General features: G+C 40.8%; 1 protein-coding gene across 1 annotated transcript in view; it reads right to left on the reverse strand.

The window, feature by feature from the left end:
* LOC137379669 (proline-rich protein 5-like) overlaps nt 1-10725 on the reverse strand; it is a 185655-nt gene extending 174930 nt beyond the window's left edge. The window contains exon 1 of the mRNA XM_068050840.1: nt 10362-10725. The gene's annotated coding sequence lies outside the window, so the exon portion shown is untranslated. The remainder of the gene's footprint in view (nt 1-10361) is intronic.
* Nucleotides 10726-12089: the final 1364 nt, after the last annotated feature.

Raw genomic sequence — 12089 nt, forward strand, 5'->3', positions numbered from 1 at the left:
AGGGGTGGGTGGGGTGGTGTAGGGGGGGGGGTAGGGGAGTGGGGTCCTTCCTGCTGTTAACCGTACATATCTGAACACGGGTTAAGAGAGGGCGTTAGCTGGAGCTAAAGCTCCAAAATGGCACTGCTGGCGTCAAATCATCAATGCACACTGACTGACGCTATGATCTGCCTGCTCTACATACTTCCGGCGCATGTTAACTGCGCACCCGCTAGCACCCCCCACCAAGATGGCATCTCGCGCGATTCATGGCAGAAATGTGCATGTGCTCATTTAAAGCCATTTTAGACCACAAATGACATCTGTAGAATCTAAACAATGAACAGTAACGAGCCCAATTTCACAGCAGTGGATGTTCCCATCCTCGAGAGTTTTAACATTATATTAATATGGTTGAAAGTTGTAGACTGGGCCATTTGTAATATTTGAATAGGAATGTTACTTGGTATTTTCTTTCTGTGGACTTGCTGCATTGCAATAAACAGTAGATTTGAAGTATTGTTTTTGAAGTTTGCATTTTATGTATTTTGTTTTAATTTTTTTTTTTAAAAGGACAGCACATCCTGAATTCTGCCATTCTCCATTGTCTTTCAGTAAGTTTTAGTAACAGGCTGGATAAGCTTATGTCAATTATCATGGGAGACATTGCAACAGAAAAGGAAGGGATTAGGTTGATAGAGCATAAGGAGCAAAGAATGAATTAGTTTGGCAATTTAAAAATTCTACAGTTTAACAGCCATACTAAAAAATATAACCACTTCCCTTTTTATATAAAAAGCACTTGACCTAGTTTAGATCGAAAGTGTTCCAGATGAAACACAACACTTCACAAGCATGGACTTGCAATATAATTTCACATCATACCTAACCTCTGCCTTCTCTAGGTATAAACGCTTACTATCATCTGAAATAAAAGGAGCCATCATAGGGACAGTTACCAAACGTTAACCAGCATTGTTGTGTTTATCCCTGGCAAGTAGACAGTTTTATTGCTCTATATATATATTTATTAAAAACATTTAGCTTTTAGCTTATTTTTGAATGTTTTCAGCTCATCAGAAACAATTTTATATTTACTGCCAGCACTTTCTTTTGAATATGGAATTAAAGTTTATAGTAAACCTCAAGGTTAAAGATGGCTCATAACTCAAGAGGTCATGTAGGGAAACCCAGCTGTTCTTATTTATCTGCAGACTAAATTCAGCTAGACTCCCACTGTTGAATGGAAAATTTTTAGCCTAGCAAAGGAATTTAAAACTTCCTGTAGTTGTGCAGTCTCATCATACACAGGTAGTGGTGTAAGGGTAGTGGTGAAAGTCCAAACTGGGACTATAACACCCATTGTCCTGGGTGGGAACTCAACCACTTTTCACTCAACCCAATCTCCATTCTACCAAGGAACAATTCTGGCTCTGTCAACCCACTACAAGTTTCATGATCAAAATGTACAGAACTACACAAAAACCTATATGTATATATCTGCAAGTAATATGAAACATGCTATAAGTCAAGAAAGTGTGTAAATTTTGATTAAATAAACTTAAATGTTTTAATATATAAAAACATATTAAGTCATGCACCGCCAAACGTTTCAGTCGAGTCTGATATGTATAAAATTCTTACTAAATTTCACACTTTCTATTTCTTGTACATTTAGTTTACGTTACACCATCTCTAGTGTTTGGAAATGGTGTGAACTTACAGCAAAAACATACTCCATCATCGAAGCACAGTTACAGCACAGAAAGAGGCCAATCAGCCTGTCATGACCGTGCCAGCTCTTTGCAAGAGCAGCTCACCAAGTCCCACGCCCCACCTGTTCCCCGTAGCCCTGCAAATTTTTTCTCTTCAGATAATTATCCATTTCCCTTTTGAAAGCCACGATTCAATCTGCCTCCACCACACGTTCAGGCAGTGCTTTCCAGTTCCTAACCACTCACTGCGTAAAAAATGTTTTTCCTCATATTGCCTTTGGTTCTTTTGCCAATCATCTTATATCGGTGTCCTCTGGTTCTCGACCCTTCCACCAATGGGAACAGTTTTTCCCTATCTATTCGGACCAGACCCCTCATGATTTTCAACACCTCTATCAAATCTCTTCCAAGCCTTCTCTTCTCTAAGGAGAACAGCCCCAGCTTCTCCAATCTATTCATATAACTGGAGTACCTCATCCCTGGAACCATTCTCGTAAGTCTTTTCCACACCCTCTCTAATGCCTCCACATCTTTCTTAAAGTGTGGTGCCCAGTATTGGACACAAACATCAAGTTGAGGCGGAACTATTGTCTTATAAAGGTTCATCATAACTGCTTTGCTTTTGTACTCTATGCCTCTAGTTATAAAGCCCAAGATCCCGTTTGCCTTATTAACTGCTTTTTCAAACTGCCCCGCCTTCAATGATTGGTGCACATATACCTCCAGATCCTTCTGCTCCTGCACCCCCTGTATTTGATCCTTTACTTTATACTGCCTCTCTTCGTTCTTCCCACCAAAATGCATCACTTCACACTTCAAAGCAATAAATTTCATCTGTCACACATCCATCCATTCTTTCAGCCTGTCTGTATCCTCTTGAAGTTTATCACTATCCTCTTCACAGTTCGCAATACCTCCAAGTTTTGTGTCATCTGCAAATTTTGAAGTTGTGCCTGTACATCCAAGTCAAGGTAATTAATAATATCAAAAAAGCAGTGGTTCTAATACTGACCCCTGGGGACCCCCACTAAAATCTTTTTTCCGTTCGAAAACAAACGTTCATCACTACACTCTGTTTCCTGTCACTCAGCCAACTTTGTATCCATGTCCCTTTTATTCCATGAGCTTTAACTTTTCTGACAAGCTTGTTATGTGGAACTTTTGAATACACAATAAATGGGAGGATATTGAGAGACGTAGAAGAAGTGAGAGACCTTGGAGTGCATGTCCACACGTCTCTGAAGGTGGCAGGACAGGTAGATAGAGTGGTGAAGAAGGCATATGGAATGCTTTCCTTTATTGGCCAAGGTATAGAATACAAAGGCAGGATGTAATGCTGGAGCTGTATAAAACGCTGGTTAGATCACAGCTGGAGTATTGTGTATAGTTCTGGTCACCACATTGCAGGAAGGACATAATTGCTCTGGAAAGAGTACAGAGGAGATTTACAAGAATGTTGCCAGGGCTTGAAAGTTGCAGCTATGAGGAAAGATTGGATAGGCTATGGTTGTTTTCCTTAGAACAGAGGAGGCTGAGGAGTGACTTAATTGAGGTATACAAAATTATGAGGGGCCTAGATAGAGTAGACAGGAAGGATCTGTTTCCCCTAGTGGAGAGGTCAATTACCAGGGGGCACAGATTTAAGGTGACTGGTAGAAGGATTAGAGGAAAAGAAATTTCGCCCAGAAGGTGGTGGGTGTCTGGAATTTACTGCCCGTATAAGTGGTGGAGGCAGAAACCCTCTTTTAAGAGGTACCTGGACCTGCACCTGAAGTGCTGTAACCTGCAAGGCTACGGACCAGGTGCCGGAAGGTGAGATTAGATTGGGCGGCTTGTTTTTTCAGCCGGCGCAGACACGATGGACTGAATGGCCTCCTTCTGTGCCGTAATTTTTCTATGGTTTTATCAAACGACTTTTGGAAATCCATGTATACCACATCAACTGCATTATCCTCATCAACCCTCTCTGTTACCCCATTAAAAAACTCAAAGTAAGTTAATTAAACACAATTTGCCTTTAACAAATCTGTGCTGGCTTTCCTTAATGAATCTACATTTTTCCTGGCTTTTCCACCACCGAGGTTAAACTGACTGGTCTGTAGTTGTTGGGTTTATCCTTAAACCCTTTTTTGAACAAGGGTGTGACATTTGCAATTCTCCAGCCATCTGGCACCACCATTGTCCTGGGTGGGAACTCAACCACTTTTCACTCAACCCAATCTCCATTCTACCAAGGAACAATTCTGGCTCTGGATTGGAAGATTATGGCCAGTGCTTCTGTAATTTCCACTCTTGCCTCCCTCAGACTAAGAATTCCATTGATATTAAAGAACTAATAAATGGATTCCATCACAATATTGCTGCGCTCTGGAACAAAGAGAGATATGTTCTCACTTCGATTCTCATATGCCTGTTGACCCCACCCTCTCCTAAGCAGTTACTATAATGAATGGTGGGAATAACTTGAAGAAAATTGTTCCTTTCTATTGGTTGTAAAGGTCAGTTATATACGAGACATAAAAATTGCTCTGGTCATGTTACAGATGTGACAAAAGCAATACTTGTTGCATACGGATCTGTTAAACTTGGACAGGTCTGATGTTGAATGAGTAAAGTTAGTAGCAGCAGCAGTTTCCAAACCATGATCATAACAAATTTCTTCATGGTACAGTAAGAGTTAAGTACAATAATTGTGGTTCTCCCAATGGATAATGGCGCATTATTGGTGTGTGTATTAAATTTTTTGCACCCAATAGGGCAGCAGTTAACTTCCTGATCCCGTATCTGGATGTTACTTTAGGCAAAGGCAAAATTAGGCGCAGTTGTGAGCCCCTCCATGGTTAAAAAAAGGCTGGCAACATTCACCATTTATCCTCACTGTCAAGAATGGTTATTTGGTAGAGGCACGACGGGACTGTCAGCACTGTGGGACCTTATGATAGGAAAATGTATCTCCTCAGGAGAGAGCAGAAAATTGGGGCAAATGATCAAAAGTAGCACTTGATCATTTCTCTGCAACTTTTAACCCCTGGAATGCTGGAACCAGATAACTATTTTAGCAGGTCTCTGTTCATCCAGTGATCCAGCAGTGCCTGATGTTGCACTGAAAAAGACTTCAAGAGATCATCTTAATCATTTCAGTGACATGACCAGCTTGATCTAATGCCCTGTATGAAAAACTGTTTTTTAGAGCCAGTGTTCAGTCAATCTGTGGCTACTTTTCGAGAATGAGTCTTGATTTCAGAACACATTGTTGGACCTCCGAAGCACTAGAAAACAGTGTTATAGACATTTAACCTTTTTGCAAGGAAATAAAACTTTAAAAGGCCATAATATAAATCACTATTTAGAAATGGCGACATGCTTATGGAAAGTTCAGAATATGCTCTTTTTTAAGGACAGGAGCACTGTGTCATATAATATGCATTATTGTGTAGTTGCGTGTAAGTTGGCCTGTTGTTTTAAGGTCACAAGATCCAAGTGCTGTAAATTGGTGGAACTTCAGGTCAATTCGAGAATCTATTCCTCTTAGGTACATTCTGAAGCAATTAAACGAGTGATTATTTCTCTGCAGATTAGCAGCCTAAGGAAATAACTAGTTTTATTTTATAATTAAAAAAATATTTTTTGCATCTGCAACAAGACGACTTTGTGCACATACTAGCAGAACTGCTGTTGCACTGCGTGTTAAGTCAGATGATGTGCTGTTTTCAGATCACTGTTAAGTCATGTTCAGCTTCATTCACAACTCCTCTGATAGTGAAAGTAACCCATAGCAGGACCTGGAATAACATCCTAGCTTGGACTAACAAATGACAGGTAACATTTGTGCCAATACATACCAGGTAGTGGCCATAGTGAACAGGAGAAAGACCAGCCATCTCCTTGTGACCTTCACTGGCACCACCATTGTTGAGTCCCCTGCCATCAGTATCTTTAGAGGCGACCATTGGCCTAAAGCTCATTAGGACAAGAGAAGGGCGGAGTGCTCTTGCAGTAAGTGGCTTACTTCCTGATCTCTTAAAGGTTGTCCATCATCTACGAGTCTCAAGTCAGAGGAGCAGTGGAATACTCATCCCTTGCCTGGATGGTGCAGTGCATCAACATTAAAAAATCTGAATACCATCTAGGACAGAGCAGTGCAACTATTCAGCAGCCCACCAATGGAATCAATATCAACGCCCCCCCCCCCACCCCCAACATACTCCGTAGCATCCTTGCTGAGTTGAAATCTCCAAAACTTGGCCAGCTGAGAGAGCCAGAAGTTCCCTCGAAGTGCTGGCAGTCTAAGAGTTAATCACAGAACAAAAAAAAAATTGATCAATCTTGTCTGGTTTAACTTTTGTTGCAGTGCTAAACTACTGTGATATAAATCACCACTTCAAAATTTATAAACATATTACTTTATATTAATCTGCAAATGACTGATGTGCCAGTCTTAAACTTGTTTTTCATGTTTCTGCTATTGGGCAGAGCTGTTCATTATTCTGCCATGAATACTCTCTGGACAAATGCTGTCTTTTACTACACGTATTACTACTCCCTTTGCCTTTTATTCCATGACATCGTTGTCATTTAATCTCTCCCGGCCTCCACCCTATCACAGACCTTCCCTTTTGTCCTTCTTCTTCCCCACCCTCCCTCACCCCTTTCATTTGCTCAAAACCTGTTACATTTCTAACCTTTGCCCATTCTGATGAAAGGTCATGGACCTGAAACATTAACTCTGTTTCTCTCTCCACAGATGCTGCCTGATATGCTGAGTATTTCCAGCACTGTTTTTATTTCAGATTTTCAGCATCCGCAGAATTTTGCTTTTATTTTAATGATTGATTTACCTCAGAGTCAGAAGGTCATGGGTTCAAGAACACAGGATTTTCTAAAATAATTCTTTTTTTGAATTGACAAATTGCTGTCTCTGGAACTTTGGAAGGAGTTTTCAATGGAGGTGCCTTTCACAGGGTCCCCCTCAGGAGCAAATCAGCCCTAGTGCTGCAGAATTTTGCTCCAACATTCTTGGCATGAAAGGGAGGAAGACCATATGCAGAACAATTAGAGAGATGACTTGCTATAACAACCACAATCCATATCAATGACATGGCCTTCACATTAATTCTTTCTGATGTGACATATATTTATAGATCCCTCATTAATTGAGAAACCACATCAGACACTATTGTTGCAACACACCTCTCTCTTCATAACAATGTGATATACCTAGACCTTGATAAAATACACACTAATTATACCTCCATCATTTAAAACCATGTTAAACCCACTTTCTTTTACATACTCCTCACAATGATGTTCTTTCATGTGACTCTCAGACAACCTTGTGTATAAAGTTTGTAAACAGTTTCTAATTTTCGTTATTTTGCACCTGAGGGTAGTTTGCATTTGCTAAATGAACCAATCTGTTTTACATATAAACAGTTTTGAGGAACGCATCAATGACAGATGGGAAGAAAAGAAAGAAAGAGAGACAGACAGAGAGAGAGAGAGAGAGAGAGAGAGAGCGAGACAGATAGACAGAGAGACAGAAACAGATATCTATTGCACTATACATGACAGTCAAAATGCAAAATTGCGTTTTATGAGGTTTTGAAGGCTGTTTTTTGGTGAACTTTGTTACTGTACAATGCTGATGTAAGGGTGACTCACCTACATTTTGATTATGCTCTCACAGCAATCTGTTCCATTTATAAAGCCAGATGTCATGTCGGCACAGCTGGTATAGGATTAGTGAACACCCAATTCCCCCCCAAGCCCCACCACCACCCCAGTTACACATTTGCAAACTCTCTCACTTTTGTATATTGGTAATAAATTCATGCATTACTTAATTTTTTTTTTGCCTCAATCTTTCTAGACCATGAAACTACTTCAGTTGGGGAGTTACTATTTTCCTCTGCAGTCCAGATCTGTAACTGGATACTAGGAAAAGTGTGATCTGTCTCCAAGACAGTATGATTGAGATATACAAAAGTAAAATACTGCGGATGCTGGAAATCTGAAACAAAAACAGAAAATGCTGGAAATATTCAGGTCAGGCAGCATCTATGGAGAGAAAAAACAGAGTTAACATTTCAGGTGCCTGTGACCTTTCATTAGTTCTCTGTTTTTCTCTCCATAGATCCTGCCTGTACTGCTGAGTATTTCCAGCATGATTAAGATATAGACTCATTGCAGGTAGGCAACGGGATGGCAGTGACAGCCTTAGGCCTATGCTAAATGTTTTTTTGTTAGCATAGTGCTTCACACTATTAAAAGACTTTGATGCAGGACAGTCTTGAAATGCATCCCTATGGTTCTCTTTTAATGAGACAATACTGCATAAGTAAGTTTACCAGAAGAAGTACACATTGGTGCAAAGTGCAACATGATGGAGCAGAAATGTAATTGGATTTCAAATTTGGGTGGCCAGCACCTAGATTGATAAAAATGTACTATTCATGGTATAATCTAAGTTTTGAGGATATTGCTCATGTGTCCTCAGCTATACGGCTGTAATTGAGTGTCTGAATTTCCATGTGATTAACACATACGCAAGTTATAATTTTTGCCTTTATGGTATTTTACTAATTTGCTCTCTTTACAGTGGAGTAATTGTTTTAAACAGGTTATTTTATGGTGGTAATATTTTATTGTCATGCATAAAACACATTCTCCTGTTTAATTTTCAGTAGCCAACTTCAGTCCAAATTTGTAAACATGTAGAACCAATTTGGCATCAATATTATGGGGGCTGTACGGGTGGTTCGGATAGAAGCTTCCATTGGAATGTAAATTTAAGAGGTTTAGGAATTGTCCTGAGCAAGTTCCCAAGAAAAAGTGACTCACACCTCTGAAATGTACACTGCATTACTGCAATTGTTATTATTTTGGAGAATGGGACAGCAATATTTCAGAAACGGCAATGCAATGAATGACCAGTAAATCTATTTCTGATGTTATTGGTTGAGGGGACAATGTCTGGCAAGACATGATCAAGACAACTTCATGCTCTTCAAAAGTCCAAACTACAATCCAGAATTTAGGAGTATTATGATGTGAAAAGCTGTCCTCTACATGCATTCCCAGACTCTCTTGAATACTTTCATGGGTGTGTAGTGACGCCAAAATGTAATTTTTAAAAACATGCTGGCACAGTTTTTCAGCCTAGCATCTCAAATTCACCATCAGTTTTAGCTTTAACTAAGAATATTATTTATACTACTGTAACAGAAAGAACTTCTATTTATGTAGCCCCTTTCATACCTTCTGCGCATCCCAAAGTGCTTTACCACCAATTAAGTACTTTTGAAGTATAGTCACTATTGTACTGTAAGAAACATGGCTGCCAATTTGCACACATCAAGGTCCCACAAACAGCAATGAGATAATGACCAGATAATCAGTTTTGATGATGCAAGTTGAGAGATAAATATTGGCCAGGACACACCTGCTCTTCTTCAAAATATTGCCAAGGAATCTTTTCCATTCACATTATTGGGCAGATTGCACCTCAGTTTAACATCTCGTCCAAAAGATAGGACGTCTGAAAGTGCAGCACCCACTCAGTACTGCACTGGGCTGTCAGCCTGAATTAGGCATTGCTAACAGAAGATTGATATTATGGGGCTAAAGTTATAAAGAGTCTGGTTTGCTAATGAACAAAGAACAATCTGCTCTTCAAATTCACTCTGCCTTCATAATGTATCGATTCGGATGATTTTTTTGTGCTTATGAAAGTAAATTGTCAGTGTCAGGAAATTTAACAATTTTGTGATCCAATGTTAGTGCCAAGTGCTCCAAGGTAAGGAACACTGCAGCTTGATGCAGGAAATAAAACCCTCTCTTTCACAACAATCCATCTTAACCCACCATCTCAGAACAGTGCCCCCTGCTGCATTAGTGTGACATTGTCACACAGCAGCTATCTTTCTGGTCTCTGAGTTAGTAACAATCTAGTGTTTACTTCAGGGCTATAAACCCACCCAGGTTCCATATTGGCCAAATCTCATTTCCAGTTTACCTCTCACAGTCTTCAGAGAAATGAGACCTTACTTCAGTCTGACTTGGACTTGAACTCAGGTTCCCAGAGATGCAAGGACTGCATGTTAACCTGCTGTACCACCCAGTTCACTGAAGTCACCCTGCTTAGTAGTCAATGAACTACAAAACATAGTCTGGTTAAATATTCATGCTGAAATATTTCAACCTCATGTTTAATGATGCACATTGACTTTTAAACACGGATTCAGCTGCATTCATGGGATGAAATTAGCACCGACCTTTCAAATAAACTTTCTCCAAAAATGGCGGTAAAACTGATTAATTGTACTCTGTTCAAATTTGGAACTGCACACCGTTGTATTTTAATGCATTTTTCAATGCAAAACTGGAGTGCCAGAGTAAGCATTCCCAGTTGGCCCTAAAAATCGAGTCCCAACATTCCTGCTTTAAATTCAGCCAAGATATGGCTCCTCGTTGCTTGAGAGAGGAAAAGCTCTTTATGACTGCATCTAATTTCCAAGACAATCCTACCCCTTTTAACACCTCGCTCAGCTTTTACTGTGATATTCTCTGGCTATCTACCCCTTGTAATCACACACGGCTTCATCATGCAAAGCAGCAATTAAAAACACTGTTTGTCCGCTGAAAAGATATATATTCCTTTTCACCTACCGTAACTTACACTCGCTGCAGACAGCGAGAGTGTGAGATGCCAACAGCAACAGTCATCAGAAGCTCCTGCAGCCAATTGCAAAATATTTTATTCATCGAACGAAGCAATTCACGAACTCGTCAGTTTCACCGCACCGCGGATGCAAATCCATCGAGATCTCGGCGTGGAGCGGATTTCCCTCTGCAACTGAACGTACATTTGAATGAGAACAGTTCTGTTGGCTGTCTTATATTTTAATTAAACTCTTTATTTTCCCCCTCTTCGTGCCCGTTTTGCAGCCGTCCAGCTGTGTAAAATGTTTGAAAGGGAGTTTGGGGGGGGGGCGGTGAAATGCACAATGTGCTTACTGCAAACTGAACTGGAGTAAAGCCAGACGAGGGGACTTCAAGGCAACATCCGCCCCCAAACCACAGCAGCGCAAACACAAATGGTACGTCAGAAGCAAAAGCCAAGATATGAATAAGTGATTAGCTTACCGCTGCTTCTTCTTCTCTTGTCTTTTAATGAGATAACTGGCTGTGCCTTAACAGCACCTTTGTTGTATTTGTGCAGGGGTACTCGAAATAAAGGGCGATTTGTGATTTTGCCCTGCACACTTGCATGATAAGGCAGAGCTTTTCTTGTAATCTCATTGTGTTTGCAAAGGCAGGTTAGCCCTTGTGTTATTTTGCCACTTCAACAACAACAACTTGCATTTATGTAGCACTTTTAATGTAGAAAAACGTCCCAAGGATTGACACCAAGCCACAAAATTGACACGAAGCTAAAGAAGGAGACAGGTGACCAAAAGCTTGTTCAAAGAAGTAGGTTTTACTGAACGCCTTAATGGAGGAGAAAGAGGTAGAGGTTTAGGGAGGGAATTCCAGAGGTCAGGACCTAGACAGCTGAAGACACAGCTGCCAATGGTGGGGAGATGGGAGTGGGCAATGTACAAGAGGCCACAGTTGGAGAAGACAGGGTTCACAAAGGATTTTAGAGCTGGAGGAGGTTGCAGAGATAGGGAGGGGTGAAGGCATGGAGGGATTTGAACAGGAAGATCTGAATTTTAAAATTGAAGCATTGGTGGCCCACTGTAGGTCAGTGAGTACAAGGGTAATGGGTGAATGGGACTTGGTGCAAGTTAGGATATGGACAGCAGAGTTTTGGATGAACTCAAATTTCTGGAGGGTGGAAGAGAATTGGAATAGTCGAATCTGGTAATCTGGAGGTAACAAAAGCATGGCTGAGGGTTTCAGCAGCAGATGAGCTGTGGCAGGGCAGAGACAGACGATGCCACAGAGGGTTCAGGAGAGGTGGTGGTGAGGTGGAGCTGGGTGTAGTCAACATATATATGGAACCTGGTGTTGTGCCTTTAGATGATATCAATGAGCTGCACCATGTAAATGAGAAACAGGAGGCAGTCAAGGATAGATCCTCAGGAAAATCCAGAGATAATGGTGGAGGGGTGGGAAGAGAAGCCATTGCAGATGATTCTTTGGGTATGACTGAATAGTTAAGAGTGGAACCATCTCTGGGAAGTTCCGCTCAGTTGGACAATGGAGGAGAGGTGTTGGAGGAGGATGGTGTAGTCGACTATGTCAAAGACTCCACCCAGACTGAGAAGGGTGAAGAGGGATAGTGCATGATGGTTACAGTGTCAGAAGAGTTCATTTGTAACTTTGCTCAGAGCCATTTCAATACTTTGGCAGGGGTAGAAATGTAATGGGAGAGTTTCAAGATTGGAGAGG

The sequence above is a fragment of the Heterodontus francisci genome, chromosome 18 (assembly GCF_036365525.1).
Source record: "Heterodontus francisci isolate sHetFra1 chromosome 18, sHetFra1.hap1, whole genome shotgun sequence".
Classification (NCBI taxonomy): domain Eukaryota; kingdom Metazoa; phylum Chordata; class Chondrichthyes; order Heterodontiformes; family Heterodontidae; genus Heterodontus; species Heterodontus francisci.